This window comes from Theropithecus gelada, chromosome 16 (assembly GCF_003255815.1).
Source record: "Theropithecus gelada isolate Dixy chromosome 16, Tgel_1.0, whole genome shotgun sequence".
Taxonomy (NCBI): Eukaryota; Metazoa; Chordata; class Mammalia; order Primates; family Cercopithecidae; genus Theropithecus; species Theropithecus gelada.
Window position 1 is genome coordinate 53,189,030 of NC_037684.1, and position 15,233 is coordinate 53,204,262.

The window sequence follows — 15,233 nt, forward strand, 5'->3', positions numbered from 1 at the left end:
CTGTGCCACAGCGTGGACTCCTGACATCCTTCCCATCCTTATGGGGTGGTCGGCCTGTGCTGTCTCAGGTCCTAAACAGCACCTCCCTTCCCAAGCCATGCAGCAGGGCCCAGCCCAGTGAGGCCATGTGGTGAGGGGGTGACCCATGGCCTCCATCAGGACAGGTGGGGCTGTCCCTACAAGAGAGCTTTCCTTTTCCACCAGTCTTGGGTGCCAGGGAGAGAGGCAGATGTGGGTAGTGGTGAGTACATTGGCTAGATCAGAGGGGGCTGGCTTCCCAGAAGGTGGGAGGGTCCCTTTTAGTCATAGAAAGTCACACACCTGCTTGAGATAACAGTAGCACTTCTGGTACCTGCTAACGGCAACACTTACTCCCAATCCCACAACGCTGTCAGAGGAATTTGCATTTTATCACGACAGGATTGAGATGACTGAAAGTTGCTGAGCGAACCTCAGATGAATGAATAATCACAGGGGGTTACTTGGTTGACTTTCACGCAGTGTTTGTGGCCACAGGGTTCCTGAGGTTTTGCAGAACACCCAGGCAAGGAGCTTGTGGTGGTGTCGATGGCTGCAGGCCACAGGCTGGGACCCCCTGTCACACAGGGCAAGAGACCTCCCGTGGCAGCCTGTGTTAGCCCCCCAGGCCAGGCCCGCAGGGAAAGGGGGCTAGGGATTCAAACTAATCTCGCAACATTCCCTGTCCTCGGCTCCAGCACGTGGCTCCCAGGCCTCTGGCCGCTGCTGGCTGGGTCCCCTGTGGCAGGAGCTGGCCATCCTGGAGTTCAAGGCCCCTGAAGCACTGCCCACACCTGTTCTTCCTCCCCAGCGGCCTCTCCGCTGCAGGGGAAGTGAGACAGCCCAGCCCAGGCAAACAGGTCCAGCTGCAGCTGGCAGCCAGTCCCGAGAACACTGCCACTCGGCCCTCCCCGCTGACCTCTGCACACCCTCGCCCGGCGCCCTGCCAGGCCTTATTCATGGGCTGGCAGTGCCAGGACCTCTCCCGGAGGCGGGGCAGAGTAGCAGCTCCTCGGCCCTGTGCCCAGCCCAGGCCGGCACCCTAGGCAGGCCCTGCTCCCTGATCCAGGAACCACCTCTCTACAGCTGGGAGTGAGCGGCCAGAGAGGGAGAGAGCCTTGTCCGGTGCTACCCGGCAAGCTAGTCACCAAGTGGGCAGAGGGAGGAGCAGCCCTCTCCGGGTGTCAAGCAGCCTGGGTCCCCAGTCCAGCTCTGCCTGTCCCTAGCAGTAAAGCCTCAGGTAAGTCACGGACCACTCAGCTTGTTTCCCTGTAAGGAAACGTCCCTTCTCCCTTGAAATACGTCCCTTCCTGTCCTCCTGGGGCCCTCGCAGGCAAACAGCCAGGAGGTTGGACTGAGCTGGGCTGGCGAGGGTCACAGCAGCTTTCTCTCCTGCACTGGCTCCAGTAAGTCTTGCTCAGATGTTGGTGGGGAGAGGAGGGTCGCCGAGGCCGGGAGGAGCCTGGGGGTTCTCCTGTCATCCTCCTGGGCCCCTTGAGTAGAAAGGGCGCGCGAGGACCATCGAGGGTCCGAGGGGCATGGACGGGTGGGAGGGACTCACAGGGGTGGGTGGGAGAGGGAGCTTCCCAGCGCATCGCGGGGGTCCAAGCCCACCCTCCTCGCCCCCCTGCCCCACGAGGCTGTCTGGGTTGGGGATGCCCCAGGGGGGCCTTTGCACAAACGTCTCCACTGGCAACAGCCAGTGGCGCTCGGCAACCCGGGGAGCCCTAAATGGGGCAGGGGTGCCCCGCGACTCAGTGAAGCCCCTCCTGCAGCAGACAGGGGAGTGGAGCAGGTGGCAAAGGGAGAGCGCTCACCCACCCCAGAGCCAGCCGGGAAGCCCTTGCTGGAGCTGCTCTCCGGCACTGGGGCACCTGGGCAGCCATGTGTTGCCACCCAGGAAAGCAGGTGACCCAGGCTGCTCCCCAGGGTCCTGGCAAGCCCCTTCCCTTCTGGGACAATAGAGGTGGCAAGGCCTCCCTGGCCTTCTCCGGGCGCTGGTTGGGGAGCAAGGGCCTGCAGGTGTGAGGCATCTGTTGAGGCACAAACCAGAGTCTGGGCGGGGCTCGGCAAAATGCAGTGCCCATGGGTGGTGGGTGGCAGGGTCCTTTCAGGTGGGATCCAGGATGTCCAAAGTGACATCCAACTCTGGGCTGGTCCCTCTGGGGTCAGCTGGGGACTGAGGGCAGCAGCGGACATGCCTCTTCCTGGACCCTGGGAGCTGATGGCCCACAGAGCCCAGGCTAGGAGCTGCTGGCAGTCATTGTGATTAGGGACCCCCCCATGAAGTGCCTGCATTTTGGGGAGACATTAACCACCCTTGACACCAGCCTGATTTGGCGTTTAGTCACCACTCAAGGCCATACATTCCAACCGAAAAGTTACAGGCGTCCCCATCTTAACCCACTGGCACCAAACCCGGGAGTGGGGCCCATGAACTTGGCCAAGCAGCCTGTGCCAGGATCCTGGAAGAAAGGGGTCTGGGCAGCTGCAGGGGTGAAACATGGCTTAACTTCTCTCTTGGGACTGGGGCAGGCTCCCATTCAGCAACCCACCCTAGGCACCTGCAAACACGGGAACTTGACACACGCCCAGCCCCCAGAGAAGTCCGGGGAGGCCTTGCCGCCTCTATCGTCTCAGAAGGGAAGGGGCTTGCCAGGATCCTGGGGAGGAGCCTGGGTCTCCTGCCTTCCTGGGTGGCAGCATGTGGCCGCCCAGGTGCCCCAGCACCGGAGAGCAGCTCCAGCAAGGACTTCCCGGCTGGCTCTGCGGTGGGTGAGCGTTCCCCTTTGCCTTTACACACCTGGGCTTCTGTGGTTTGCCAAGGGCTCTGGTGAGGAAATGGGCTTAGGTGCTGACAGTGGGGTGCATAGGAGCGGGGGCATTTGGCCAGGGTGGCTGAGCCCCAGCGCCATCGTTCCACACCCGGAAACCTTGCCTGTGATGCTTCTCTGTGGCTTCTTACCTGGAACCCTGGGGACACTCCCTTGCCCCAGTGCCTTCTCAATGCCGACGGTGACCCAGCCCGAGCTCCCCACCTGCCAAGGTCCGAGTTGAGCTCTCAGAACCCTTGGCCTTTCCGCAGGGCCTCCGAGGGCCTCTGGTGGACCCCGTACCTGCTCTGCAGCGCCCCCTCCAGGCTTTTCCCACTCACTGGAGGCCCCAGCCTGGCTTCAGACGGACTTAGTGGGGCTTTACCACGTCCCAGTTGCGTGACCTTGAGCAGGTTCCTTGACTTCTCTGGGCCTCGGCTTTCTCACTCTGTAAAATGGGAACAAACAAGGCTTTGTGAGGATGAGTGTGGCTGTCATGCCTGTGACTGCTTATGTGATTCTCACTCCTGCCCCAGGTCCCCTCCAGCTCCTCCCTTTTGCGGTCCCGAGGTCTAGCCTAAGTCTCCCTTGCTTCTCTTGCAGGGTGTTTATTTCTCTTGGCTTCTTCCTCTCCCTATGCTCTCACTTGGTTTTATTTCATCTCCGTCCCTCTGCCTTCCCCTTTTTGCTATCGGTTTCCATTCTCTGCTGAAACCTCTGAGGAGGCCCTGCCCACCCCACTGCCCCTCGGCCCTCCCCACAGCACCTACCCTGCCCGGCTTCTCCGGGGCTTGCCTTCCTATAGCCCGGGAGTTGGGGCTGGGGGCGGCTGTGCTGACATCACTGGCGTTTATGCACTGCTCCTTGCCCAACGCAAATTTCATCCTCGTTCTCTCTGAATCAATTCACTTTTATTGCCTCAGCTGCTCAAAAGCAATTTTTCAAGAACAAAAAGGTCAGCACGTCCAAGACTAATCAATTCTCGGAGAGCTCCTGCAGCCGCCAGGGGAGCCGGGCACCGGCAGCCCCCCGCCCTTCCCGCCAGCACCCTCCCACCAGCCCCATCACTTTTATTGCTTCATGATGCCTGTCATTAGTGGTGTGTTTGAGACGCCCCACAGTGTTCTTACAACATAAAACCTGGCTGACTTGCAGGGGGTGGGCGCGGGCGCATTTATGGGCCCTTGCCGGCTCCGGACAGTAACAGCTGAGCTGATGGATCACCTGCCAGGGGAGTCAGCACAGGAGGCCTTCAGCCACTTGCTTAAAAGCAGAACCGGAGCTGTCTGCCTGCTCCCGGACCCACCCTTCTCCCCCTCAACTCCCCATCACTGTGGCCTTGGCATCGGCCAGCTGTTATGCCTTCCAGGAATTTGCCCTCAAGGCCTCCCTGGTCCCCACCACAGCCCTACCCCTCCCTGAGCACCCCCTCACCCCTCTGCCCTCCACGATGCCAGGCTCAGTCCCTCCAGCACTACAAGGTCTACATTGCCATTTCACAGATGGGGAAACTGAAGCCTAGCATCACAGAGGTAGGAAGGGGCAGACGTAGACCTGGAAGGATTCTGTGGCCTGTTCAAAGTTCCATGCATGAGCCGTGCTCTGTGGAGAGCCAGGTCTGCTGTTCCAGGCTTTGCTCTCCCAGGCCCCTGGCTGTCCACGTCCCACACCATCCTGACACCTGACACTTGGCACCCGTGTCAATAACAGCGACAACGCACCACGGCCTTGGGACACCGCACTCAGCGCTCTGCCTGGATGAGCCCTGTATCCCCACGACAGCCCCACTGTGGACATTCTTATGTCCATTTTACAGATGACAAAACTGAGATGGGGGGAAATGCAGTGCTGTGCACAAGCCACACAGCTGGAAATGTGCGCTGGGGACTGGAATCCAGTTACCTGCTTTGGCTCTGTAATCCTCTTTTTATTTTTATTTAATTTATTTTTCTGAGATGGAGTGTCGTTCTGTCGCACAGGCTGGAGTGCAGAGGCATGGTCTCGGCTCACTGCAACCTCCACCTCTTGGGTTCAACCCATTGTTGTGTCTCAGCCTCCCAAGAAGCTGGGATTACAGGGGTGTGCCACTATGCCCGGCTAATTTTTTGTATTTTTAGTAGAGATGGGGTTTCACCATGTTGGTCAGGCTGGTCTCGGGCTCCTCACCTCAGGTGATCCGCCCGCCTCTGCCTCCCAAACTGCTGGGATTACAGGCATGAGCTGCTGCGCCCGGCCTTTTAATCCTCTTTTTAAAATACCTTAGGATATGAAATATCCGTAATAGGCACATCCATTGACACAGAACGCAGATCAGTGTTGCCAGGGGCTGTGGGGTGAAGAGGAGCTGCTGAATGAGTGGGTGTTTCCTCCTGGGGTGACCAGCATGTTCTGCGACTGCAAATGATGGCTGTGCCACCTTGTGAGTATACTAAATGCCACCCAGTGGTACATTTTAAACTGGCTGATTTTATGTTATGTGAACTTCCCTTCAGTACATTATTTGAGGCTGGACATGGTGGCTCACTTCTGTTATCCCAGCACTTTGGGAGGCTGAGATGGGTGGATCACCTGAGGTCAGGAGTTCGAGACCAGCCTGACCAACATGGTGAAATCCCATCTCTACTAAAAACACAAAAAATTAGCCGGGCATGGTGGTGTGTGCCTGTAATTCCAGCTACTCAGGAGGCTGAGGCCGGAGAATTGCTTGAATCCGGAAGACAGAAGTTGCAGAGAGCCAAGATCGTGTCATTGTACTCCTGCCTGGGCGACAGAGCAAGACTCTGCCTCAAAAAATAAATAAATAAATAAATAAATATTATTTGGGGAAAAAACAGCTTAGATATTTCTGCCACTTGTTTGGCAGGTGTCTGGGTGTCCCCACAGGCCATCTTCAGCTGCTCTCCTAATGCAGTCTATGTGCTAGCAGGAGAGACGTCAAGACATCCTCTGCCCAGCAGGAGCGTCCATCGCCTCTCCCAGGAAGCCTTCCTGGCTGTCCCCACCTGCTCTGGAGGCTCCACCTCTCAAACACCATGTCCTCTCTGATGTCTGGGGCACAGGCTGTTCTTGGCCAGGCCAGAGCCTCGTCATGCATGGCTCTGCCTGGTGGCTCACAGGCTCTGTCCACAACACCGGGGGACAGGTGCTCTTGGCTGTCCCAGGAGCCAGGACGAGACGTGCTCAAGCATGTATTGCCAGCTTCTCCTGGGATCCTGGGTGCTTCCTCAGCCCTTGGCCTTCCCTTGGCCTGAGCTCCCCACCTCCCTGGCACCCAAGGCTGGTGGGAGAGGAAAGCCCTCTCATTCTGAGTTGAGCTCTCAGAACCTTTGGCTTTTCTGCAGGGCCTCCAAAGGTGTCTGGTGGACCCTGTGCCTGCTCTGCAGTGCCCCCTCCAGGCCTTCTTGCATGGGACAGTGACAAGGAGCTTTGTCTCAGAGCGAGTCCAGCAGGGCCTCCATGGAGTGCAAGGTTGCCTGCCCTGCTGGTGAAAGAGCCAGCCTTGTCCCCTGTTTCCCAGACCCCCTGCCCAGTGGCCTCTGAATGTCCCCTGTGTGGGCCCCTCCCCAGCTGCCCCTCCTGCTCACCAAGACCCCAAGCTCTCGGAGGCCACCAAGACCCCAAGCTCTCAGAAGCCCCTGCTACCTGGGAAGATGACATTGGGGCAGGGGTCTCTTCTGATGTCTGTGTTTTGTCCTCTGGACCTTGGGGTGCCCCTGCCCCTGATAAGGGGTCTCAGAGCAGAAATAGAGCCTCAGACAGGTGAGCCTCCGTGGCACATGGGCCCTTGAGCCAGCCACGCGGCTGGGTTCAGCCCCTGCCAGGACACTGGCCAGACAGCTGACCAGGAGGCGGCCTTGACCAGTCCCCTTCCCTGCTCTGAGCTGGGATCGTGCTGGGAAGACTGAATGGGACAAAGCTGGTGAAAATGCCTGGAAGGCAGTAAATGCCATTTTCTCTAAGCATATTTATTTCTTTAACAACAGTGACAGCCATTTGTGAGCCATCTCTCTGTCTTAGGCATGGCGCTACATGCCAGCGAAACCTGCCGCCATTGAATCCTGGCCAGCCAGTGAAGGAAGAGTTGGGCCTGGGAGGTGCCACTTTACAGACAAGGGCACCGGGGGCAGGGTGGCAGGAGGCCCACCGGACGTTCACCACGAAGTGGCAGTCGCAGCGTCCACACCCGGCAGGCACCACGCTGGCCCGTGGCCTCCCTGCCCGCATGCCTGGCTTCCCGGCCTCAGAACTTGATCTGCCCCCTCTTCCGGACACTGGGGCTCCTGCCAAGTCCTGGGCTGGGCAGCAACTGCTGAACATTCTAAGAAATCCCTCCCAGGGTTTTCTCAGGAGCCGGGTGGGGCAGGAAGTCCCCAGGGGCTGAGGGGACTGTGGCAGCAGGTGGCACCCAGAGCAGTGCTCTCCTGGGGCCCAGGCTGTTGGGCCAGAGGCAGGACTGTGAGGCCTAGCGTAGGGCCTCCCGCCAGTGGCCGGCACCTACTTGTGGGCTGGGGGTTCCCCCAGCAGGCCAGGCTCCCCACCTGACACACTCACAGACCTTGCACCTTGGAGAGCCAGTGTTCCCGGGCCACATAGCTATGCCCACCAGGCGCTGGGCCTGTCCTGGCTCTGGTGCCCCGGCCCCAGGTCCTGGGCGCTGGCTCCACGCAGCAGCAGGCGGCCTCCCGAGGACACGGTCTGACCGGCTGCTGCTACGTCACACTCAGATGAGACCTGCTGCTGAGTCCTACCGGCCAGGCACGGGCAGGGAGTGAAAATTATCTACTGATTTTATTTCTTAATAACTGAACAAAAATAAACATTGGTGGTTGGACAAATAAGTACATATTTCCAAACCCAGCCAGTCCAGGGGATGCTGTTTCCAGGTGCGTTATGCAGCATGACGCCGCTGAGTTGCTCTGAGATGTCTCTTGGCTGTCTCGCGGGTTGTCTCCGGGTTCCCTCCCACTCCACCCTCCTTTGCCGCCCTCTCCCCAGCCCCCACTACCCTTTCATGCTTCTAAATTCAAGGGCCACACTGTCCCCTGAACAGACCACTCACCCACACTGTCCCCTGAACAGACCAATCACAATGAGATCCATTATAGTTCCAAAGATACCACAAAAAAAAAAAAAAAAAAAGGTGGGGGGTGTCCAGGAACGCAGCCGCACCCTGGAGAGCAGTACAATCAGCTATTGTTGTGCTAGAAGTTTCTCTGTGATAAGAAGGGAATCTAGAAATGCCGTCTTCTGAACTGATTGCAAAACAGAATAAAAGTTCAAGGCCCCGAGATAGCCAAGCTGGCACCCCCTCCAGAGCAGCCCCAGGCCACACAGCTGGGCCTCTAGGCTGGCCAGCCCCTGTCCTTGTGTGCATCTGCACAGGGCTCCTTGGAAGGGGGCCTGGCTCCATGTCCCCCCACCCCTCCCCATCTGGGCCTAGGGCAGCTGAGCTGGCTTCCTGCACCAAGGGGACCCTCCAGCCTCCTTCCTGAAGCAACTGCCCTTCCCCGAGGGCCTCCTGGGCCAGGGCCTCCCGTGTTCTCTGCTTTAGTGATGTTGGTTCTCCCACAGACACTGCCTGCCCACCCCGCACAGAGGGCATGACTGTCCTTCCCTTGCACAAGCAGGGACACAGCGGCACAGAGACGGGGGCCGATGGCTAGGACCTGAACTCTGAGCTGTGGGCCCCAGGTTTTTCATCCGCTTAGGCCACTCCCCACTTCCCAGACATCCTCTGGGGTGTCCGGTTTGCAGGAAGGGCTACCACTGGCCTTGAGCTTCCAGTGTCATTTCCAGGCGCTGACGCGCGCATTGGCTCTGACTGCATCACTGGGACCCAGGCCAGGTTATGCCGGGGCCTGCGCGGCTCCCTCCCTGCGACATTCGGGGTCCTCCTCAAAGCCACCCCTCCCCCTGCATCTAGGTCTCCAGGCCCTGAGCTTGGCCAGTCTTTCCCTGGGACACCTGTCCTTGAGCTGTCATCCTGTCTTGATAGCAACCTAGAGGGTAGAAGGCAACAATGCTGGAGTGGGGCGAAGTGTAGAGACTCGGTCCTGACTTTGAGTGTGGACTCTGGGCCAGGCTCCCCCTGGTTTGAATCCAGTTGGTCTCTAAGCAGCTGTGTGACCTCAAGCAGGTGACTTAACCTCTCTGTGCCTTGGTTTCCTAATCTAAAAACTGGGGGTAATAATAGCCCCGTCCGACGTGGCCATCGTGAGGAATGGCTGAGAGTGCTCGGTAGGTGCTCACAAAGCCTGAGTGTCAGCCCAAGCACCTCGCTGTGTAGACTCAGCACTGCGGCCCAGAATCTCAGACCCCCGTTAGTCTGAATCGGGTACTCTTGCCATCCCGGGACTCACTTTTCAGAACCAGCTGGCGAGTCTGCTCCTCCCTCCACCAGCACCAGCGGCCACCTGGGAGGCCTGGGCCAGGTTCCCGGTCCTTCCCGGCAGTGCCAGCCACTCACTGGGAGTCGGCGGCCGCTGGTGTCCCCAGGGCGGAAGGCATCAGATGCCGCAGCCACAGGCAAGAGGAACCCTGGACCTTGGAGCTTCCTGATGAGCTGCCCGTGGGGCTGTGGGGGCAGGGAGGGCACTGCCAGTCAAGCCCCTGCCACTTCCCAGTCTCCCACTGTAGGGTCCTCGTGCCCCTTCCCATGCTTGGTGGCTCCTGGCCAGCAGCCCCTGCCCTTCATGCGTCCTCAGGTCTGTCCCCAGGATGGAGGCCTTGGCCCAGCACCCCACCCCTGCCAGGGCTGTGAGACCCTCCTCCATGGGTTCCCTCACCCCTCCAGGGGCTCTGGGGACCCTTCTCCCCTGCTACCCCATTTCCCAGTGCAGGAAGGCCAACTCCACCACAGTCACTGTGCCCCAGGGCCTGTCCCTCAGCTGAAAATAAACCAAGGAAACATACAAAGCCTACCTGGGAGACCCTTGCTCGCTGCCTGGCCCCGGGTCATATTCAGCAGACACCGGGAAACGCTGCCGGGGGCGTCTGCTTCTAGGGCCCTGACCCCTAGGCCCAAGCAGTATACATAGGGGCTCAGGAACTGGGGCTACCTGGGGACAGGAGACCTGAGTGTCACAGCAGCCTCTGTGGGTGGGCAGGCCTGGGACTCCCTCCCTGACTGAGGCAGGCTGGACACAGGTTTGCAGCGACCGGAGGCTGCGGCCGGGCCTGGGCGATCTTCCCAGCCTGGGATGCCCATTCTCTCACCCCTCTGTGTTCATGGCCCCCAGCCAGGGCAGGGCCCTCTCCCCAGCCTCTGGTCCAGTTTGACTCTGAGTCACAGTCAGGTTGAGTGAGCATAGTACGTCCCCAAATTCCATGCCTCCATTTGCTCATTTGTGCAATGGTCCAGGGACTGCTGGCCCACAGGGTGCCATCAGGGCTGGAGAAGCAGTGGACAGAGACAGCTGGGCCAGTGCTGCCATCCCAACCCCTGGCCTTCAGCTCTCACATCTGCTGGGGGGCAGTCACCTGAGCCCTTGGCGGGTGAGGCCAGATGTTGGGCTTTGTGTGACTGGGGTTTGTGTGGGGCAGCGGCGATGGGGACACTCAAGTCAGATGCAGCTGTGTCCACTGAGCTGGAGGTCACCAAGTGGGGCTTACAATGCAGGGCAGACCCTAATCTCGAGGCCCGCATCGTGAGGGGCTCCAACGGGCTGGCCTACGGGAAGTACTTTCTGTGTTCGGCCCTTCATGCTTTGCCTCTGGTTCCTGAAATGGGCACTGGAGGTGGGCATAGTTATTGTCCACATTTCATAGGTGAGCAAAGCAAGGCTTAGAGAAGCTAAGTGACTTGTCCAAGGTCACATAGCAAGAAAGGGGCCTCAGTCAGAACTAAAGGGCCCGTGGTGCATAGGCAGAGGGTGCCATAGAGCTGCCAGGGCCTTCTCAAACCTGGCTGTGAGCAGAAACTTCTCCTGCCTCCCTGGGCCCACCATGGTGACATGCGGAGTGCCTCCATGCGCTGAGATCTCTTATCAGCCCATCAGCACTTGTCACGGCCACTTTTATGGTCTGTGTACTCTCGTGTGTCTGTATTGGCGCGACGTTCCTTCATTCAGGCAGTATTTGCTAAGCATCCAGGAGGCCCCCGTTTATTCATTTATCATCCAGCAAATACCACGAGGAGGCTGCCAGCTGGGGCCAGGCTGGGTGCGGGCTCCCGGGTTGGGGTGGGCATCACAGGGGCACTCCATGGCTGATGTGGGGAGGGTCGTGATGGGAAGGACCAGGGCATGCTAGGTGTGCACAGAGATGCTGGGGTGCAGGAGTGGGCGTCTCTCCAAGCACGTGGCCCTGAGGTTGAGGGCTGTGGGTGCACTAGTGTGGGGGAGAGGCCAACTTCCTTTCACTGGAGCCCCCAAAGTTTCTGGCAGGGATAACCAGGTTCGTAGTGGCTGACACTAAGTACAGGGAGGTCACAGGACGTGCTGTGAAGCAGGAGTTCAGGGTTCAAGCCCAGGCCTTTCTCCTCATACTGAACACACGTCTCCTGGGGCCATGGGGAGCCCTTGATCCAAAGCCCTCCACAAGGGACGTCTCATGGTATGTGGGGACAGGCCTTTGCCATAGCAGCCCAGGCAAATGCCTTGGGGCCAGAGCCAGCCCCGCAGGGACTCTCCCTACACTATTCTTCACATACACCATGGAGGACAAGAGGAAGGGACACCCCTGGTCTGGCCATGTGGTGAACAGCTCCCTGTGCATTGACCCCCAGGGGTGCTGCGATCCAGGAGTGGCCACGAGACAAGGGGGAGGGAGGCAACTTCCCAATGGGGCAGCGGGCTGGTCCGGCAGGCTGGGTTAGGGGGGGTCCTGGAAGAGGCTGTCCCGGCCCAGAAGCTGCCAGGCTTGGCCTGGGGCTGGCTCCTCTTCCAGGAAAGGTGTGAGGCTTCTTGTGGCTCAACACTTTGGAAAGTCAGCCAAGTTCTAAGCTTACAGGTGCATGAAGGTTCCATGTCTGTGGTTTCAAGAATATAAGAGTGGGAGTGGGAGGCCCTAGGAGGTGGTCCTGTGTGGGGGCAGCCACGTAGCCGGTGTGGGATGGTGAATGAGGTGGGGGATGCAGTAAGATGTGGGAGAAGTGAAGTTGGGGTGAGATGGGGAAGTAGGGGTGGGAGAGGAGGAAGGGGCTGGTGCTGGGAAGTTGGCCCTTATGGACCTGATCTGTCTGTGACACCTTCCGCTCCTGCCCCTCCATGCGGACAAGAACAAGTATTCCCTTCCCCAGCCTGCTCCCTCTGAAAAAAAATTCTCTTCCTATTTAGTATGCAACAGGTGCTCAACGTGTGCTTCTACCGCTCTTTGGGAAAGGAGAGGGCTAAGCAGGACACAGCCCAGGGCTCAGCACTGCCCTAGCCTCTCACCCTCACCTCCCAAGGCAAGGGCCGAACCCAACGATCTGGCTGGGGACCCTCACCAGCCTCCCCCACCACGGATACAGGTGGCACTTCCGGAGGCCCAGAGGGGGCAGACATGACGTCCAAGGTCACACAGTGAGTCCAGACCACATGGCCTGCTCCTCACGCCCTGGAGAAAGAAAGGGCAGCCCAAAGTGGGGAGGGTCGTGCCCCACCTGGAGTAGGCCTTGATGACCTTGACGTCCCCTTCCCACCTTGAGATATTTAACAATTCTTCCAGGGTTTCCCCAAGGAGGCCTATTCACACAGGCGGGCCATCTGATGGAGCGCCCCTGGGGGGTGTCTCCTGCAGCCTCCTGGGAGGGGTGTGGCACTGGACAGGGAGGTCCATTTACCCCACACAAGAAGGAAGAGCCGAGTAACCCACCCTGATGGGCAGTTCCTCCACTGGGGGTCGGCGCCAGGGTCTGGGCGAGGGGCTGGAGCCAGGCTGCGGGAGCACAGAGCCCAGGATCTGCGCCTGTCCGCCAGGCTGCCTGTCTCTCGTCTCCTCCTGCTCCAGCTTGGCCGAGCCAAGCTGCCAAAGGCCAAAGAGCACCATGAACTCATAAGAGTGACCCAAATAATTTATCTTCTTTTCAAGAAAAACAGGCCCTGCAAGCCTGTGGGTCCCCAGGACAAGGGACCATCAGGCAGATAGACTGGACTTCGGTTTGGTTGGTGAGGACTCCGCCAGCAGCTCCCAGCCTGCTGGGCCCTGGCCCTGGTGGTCACCGCTGTGGCCTCCTGCACCCCCGCCCCGTAGGGAGCTGCAAGGAGCTCGCGGTGCTGCTGCTGTTCTGAGGCGGGAGCGTCTCCTGCCTTTGCTCGGGTTTTATAGAGAGCGAGTCGGCTGGACAGGGACAGACGGGGGCTGGCGGCTGAGGGTGAGGGTGGAGCCAGTGGTGCGGTGCCCCGGCTACAGGCAGGCTCCAGGGCTGGGCTGTGTGTCGGCTTGGGCAGAGTGGGTGGAAGGCTCAGAGGGGGCTGGGGCCGGGGCCTGGTGGGTCCTGCGTTGCCCTGGTTGGGGGAGGGATGGGTCACTGCAGGGAATTACAGCAAGTGGGAGGCGCCAGGACGTGGGGAGTTTCCTCTGACTTTTGGGACTGTCTGAGGCTCGGCCTGCTCTAGCACATTCTCCAGCCCCCTCCGTCACCGCCACCAGGTTATTACCTTGACCTGACGCACACCTGATGTGGCTGGATGACTGGGCCGAGGGGCTGCGGCCCCTTCTCGCACCCCTCCCCTCCCTTCCCCTCCCCTCCCCTCCCCTCCCCCGTGCCCGTCTCCAGCCCTCTCCCGTTTTACGCGCCTCCTTCCGCCTCCTTCCTTCCCTCTCCCTCCTTCCCTGACTTGGACAGACTCGGAGGCCAGGCGTGTGCCGGGCGGGATCGCGCGCCCGCTGGGGTGAAATCAAAAGAAAAGCTTTGTTAAAGCCCCTTCCGCGGAAAATGGGGTGGATGTGAGCGGCGCCGGCCTCTTCCTGCTGGAATGGGAATTAGCGGCGAGGATTATTTTGAGGACGCGGGGTCCCATTGTGCCCACACGCGCCTCCTCCTGCCCGGCTCCGCGGGGTTCGCGGCGCATGGACCCCGCCCCCAAGGCCTCAGGTGGGCCGGGGGCTCCGGGAGGCCGCCGCCGCCCTGCGTCCCAGGAGAGCAGTTCCCGGGGACAAGCCCGGGCTCTGCAGGAACCCCACAGCAGTTGTGCGTCTTGGAGTGGAAAACGCGGCGCCTTCATCAGGACCGCACGAAGGAGGGGGTGGGGAAGCGGGTCCAGCCTCACCGGGAGCCCGCCGGGATCTGGCAGGCAGTGGCAGAGGAGAGTCCCGCTTTCTATCTAAGCCTCCCTGTGCCAAGCAGGCCCGAACCCGACCTTTGGAACTTGCTTTCTAGAAAGGATAGCACCCCGGGGGTCCGTGCTGTGGGCATGATAGTCTGTCAGGTAGGGGGGAGGGGAGGGGACACTCTGGGGAAGCCACAGGGGGTCTCTAGGTATCTCTGGGATGCTTTCTGGTGGGGTGTCTCCTCTAATGAAAGCCATCTTGGGCCAGATTCTGAGGAGCTGGCAGCCCCCCAACACAAACAGACCTTGGTGTCCTGGATCAGCTTCAGGTGCCTGATGGGGTGGGAGGGTCGGTGCAGAGGCTCAGAGGCCAGGCCAGTTCCGTGAACCAGCAGCTGAATTTCAGACTCCGGGGTCCCCAACCCCTTGGGAGACACTGGGACTGTTTTGGGGCTGCCCTGAAGGCTCCAGAGGGTGGAGGGGAAGGGCACGGTGCTTTCGCTAACATTGTCACGTCCCCCGGGAGGAGCGGGTGGGTGGCCACCCTGAGGCCACTGCACGGGGGAGGGGACAGAGAGAGGTGGGGAGGGGGAGGAGGGGAAGCTGCAGGCAGGAAGTGGGAGGCGACCAGCTCCCGTGGGGCAGGGAGAGGGGGTGCTGTCCCTGCTGTGGGCACCTGGAGTGACACCTGTGGGGGCAGCTCCTCATCTGACCTGCGCTAACCAGTAATCTGAAGCCAGCTCCTGGGACTCGTCCACCCCGAAAGACCCCATCCTCAACCCCAACAATAGCTCTGGTTGCATTTCCGGCAAAATCTGGAAGAGCTCAGTTCTTTGTCTCACCCTCCCAGGAAACAAGCAGTTCACCTCCCTGGAATGTCCTCACCCCCTTGCCTGGGTCCCAACACCCTCCCCACCCCCCACCGCACTCCGTCTCAGGCTGGCTGCCTCTGACCCTAAAAGTCCAATTCCGTCTGTCTGCCTGGTTGGGGGGAACTCATCTGTGGCCCAGCCAGGCAGAAAGACAGAGAACCAGGCGGGGGGGGGGGAACTCCCATCTACATGAGTCAGGGGGCAGAACCTGGGGATTTATCGAACAACCAAGAGGGCGCCTGGGCTGTGAAGAAAGGCAGCACTTGCTCCGAGGAGACTGTTTCAGGAGCTAGACCCCACCCTGCTGGTGGGGTGGGTGGTGGCATTTCCCGGGGGCA

General features: G+C 60.0%; 1 long non-coding RNA gene across 1 annotated transcript; it reads left to right on the top strand.

Annotated features, from left to right (window-relative positions):
• Window positions 1-1,040: 1,040 nt before the first annotated feature.
• LOC112610321 lies at window positions 1,041-5,654 on the top strand. Its single transcript, XR_003116309.1, has 2 exons — window positions 1,041-1,258; window positions 4,334-5,654. It is a non-coding gene; the product is annotated as an uncharacterized LOC112610321 (long non-coding RNA).
• Window positions 5,655-15,233: the final 9,579 nt, after the last annotated feature.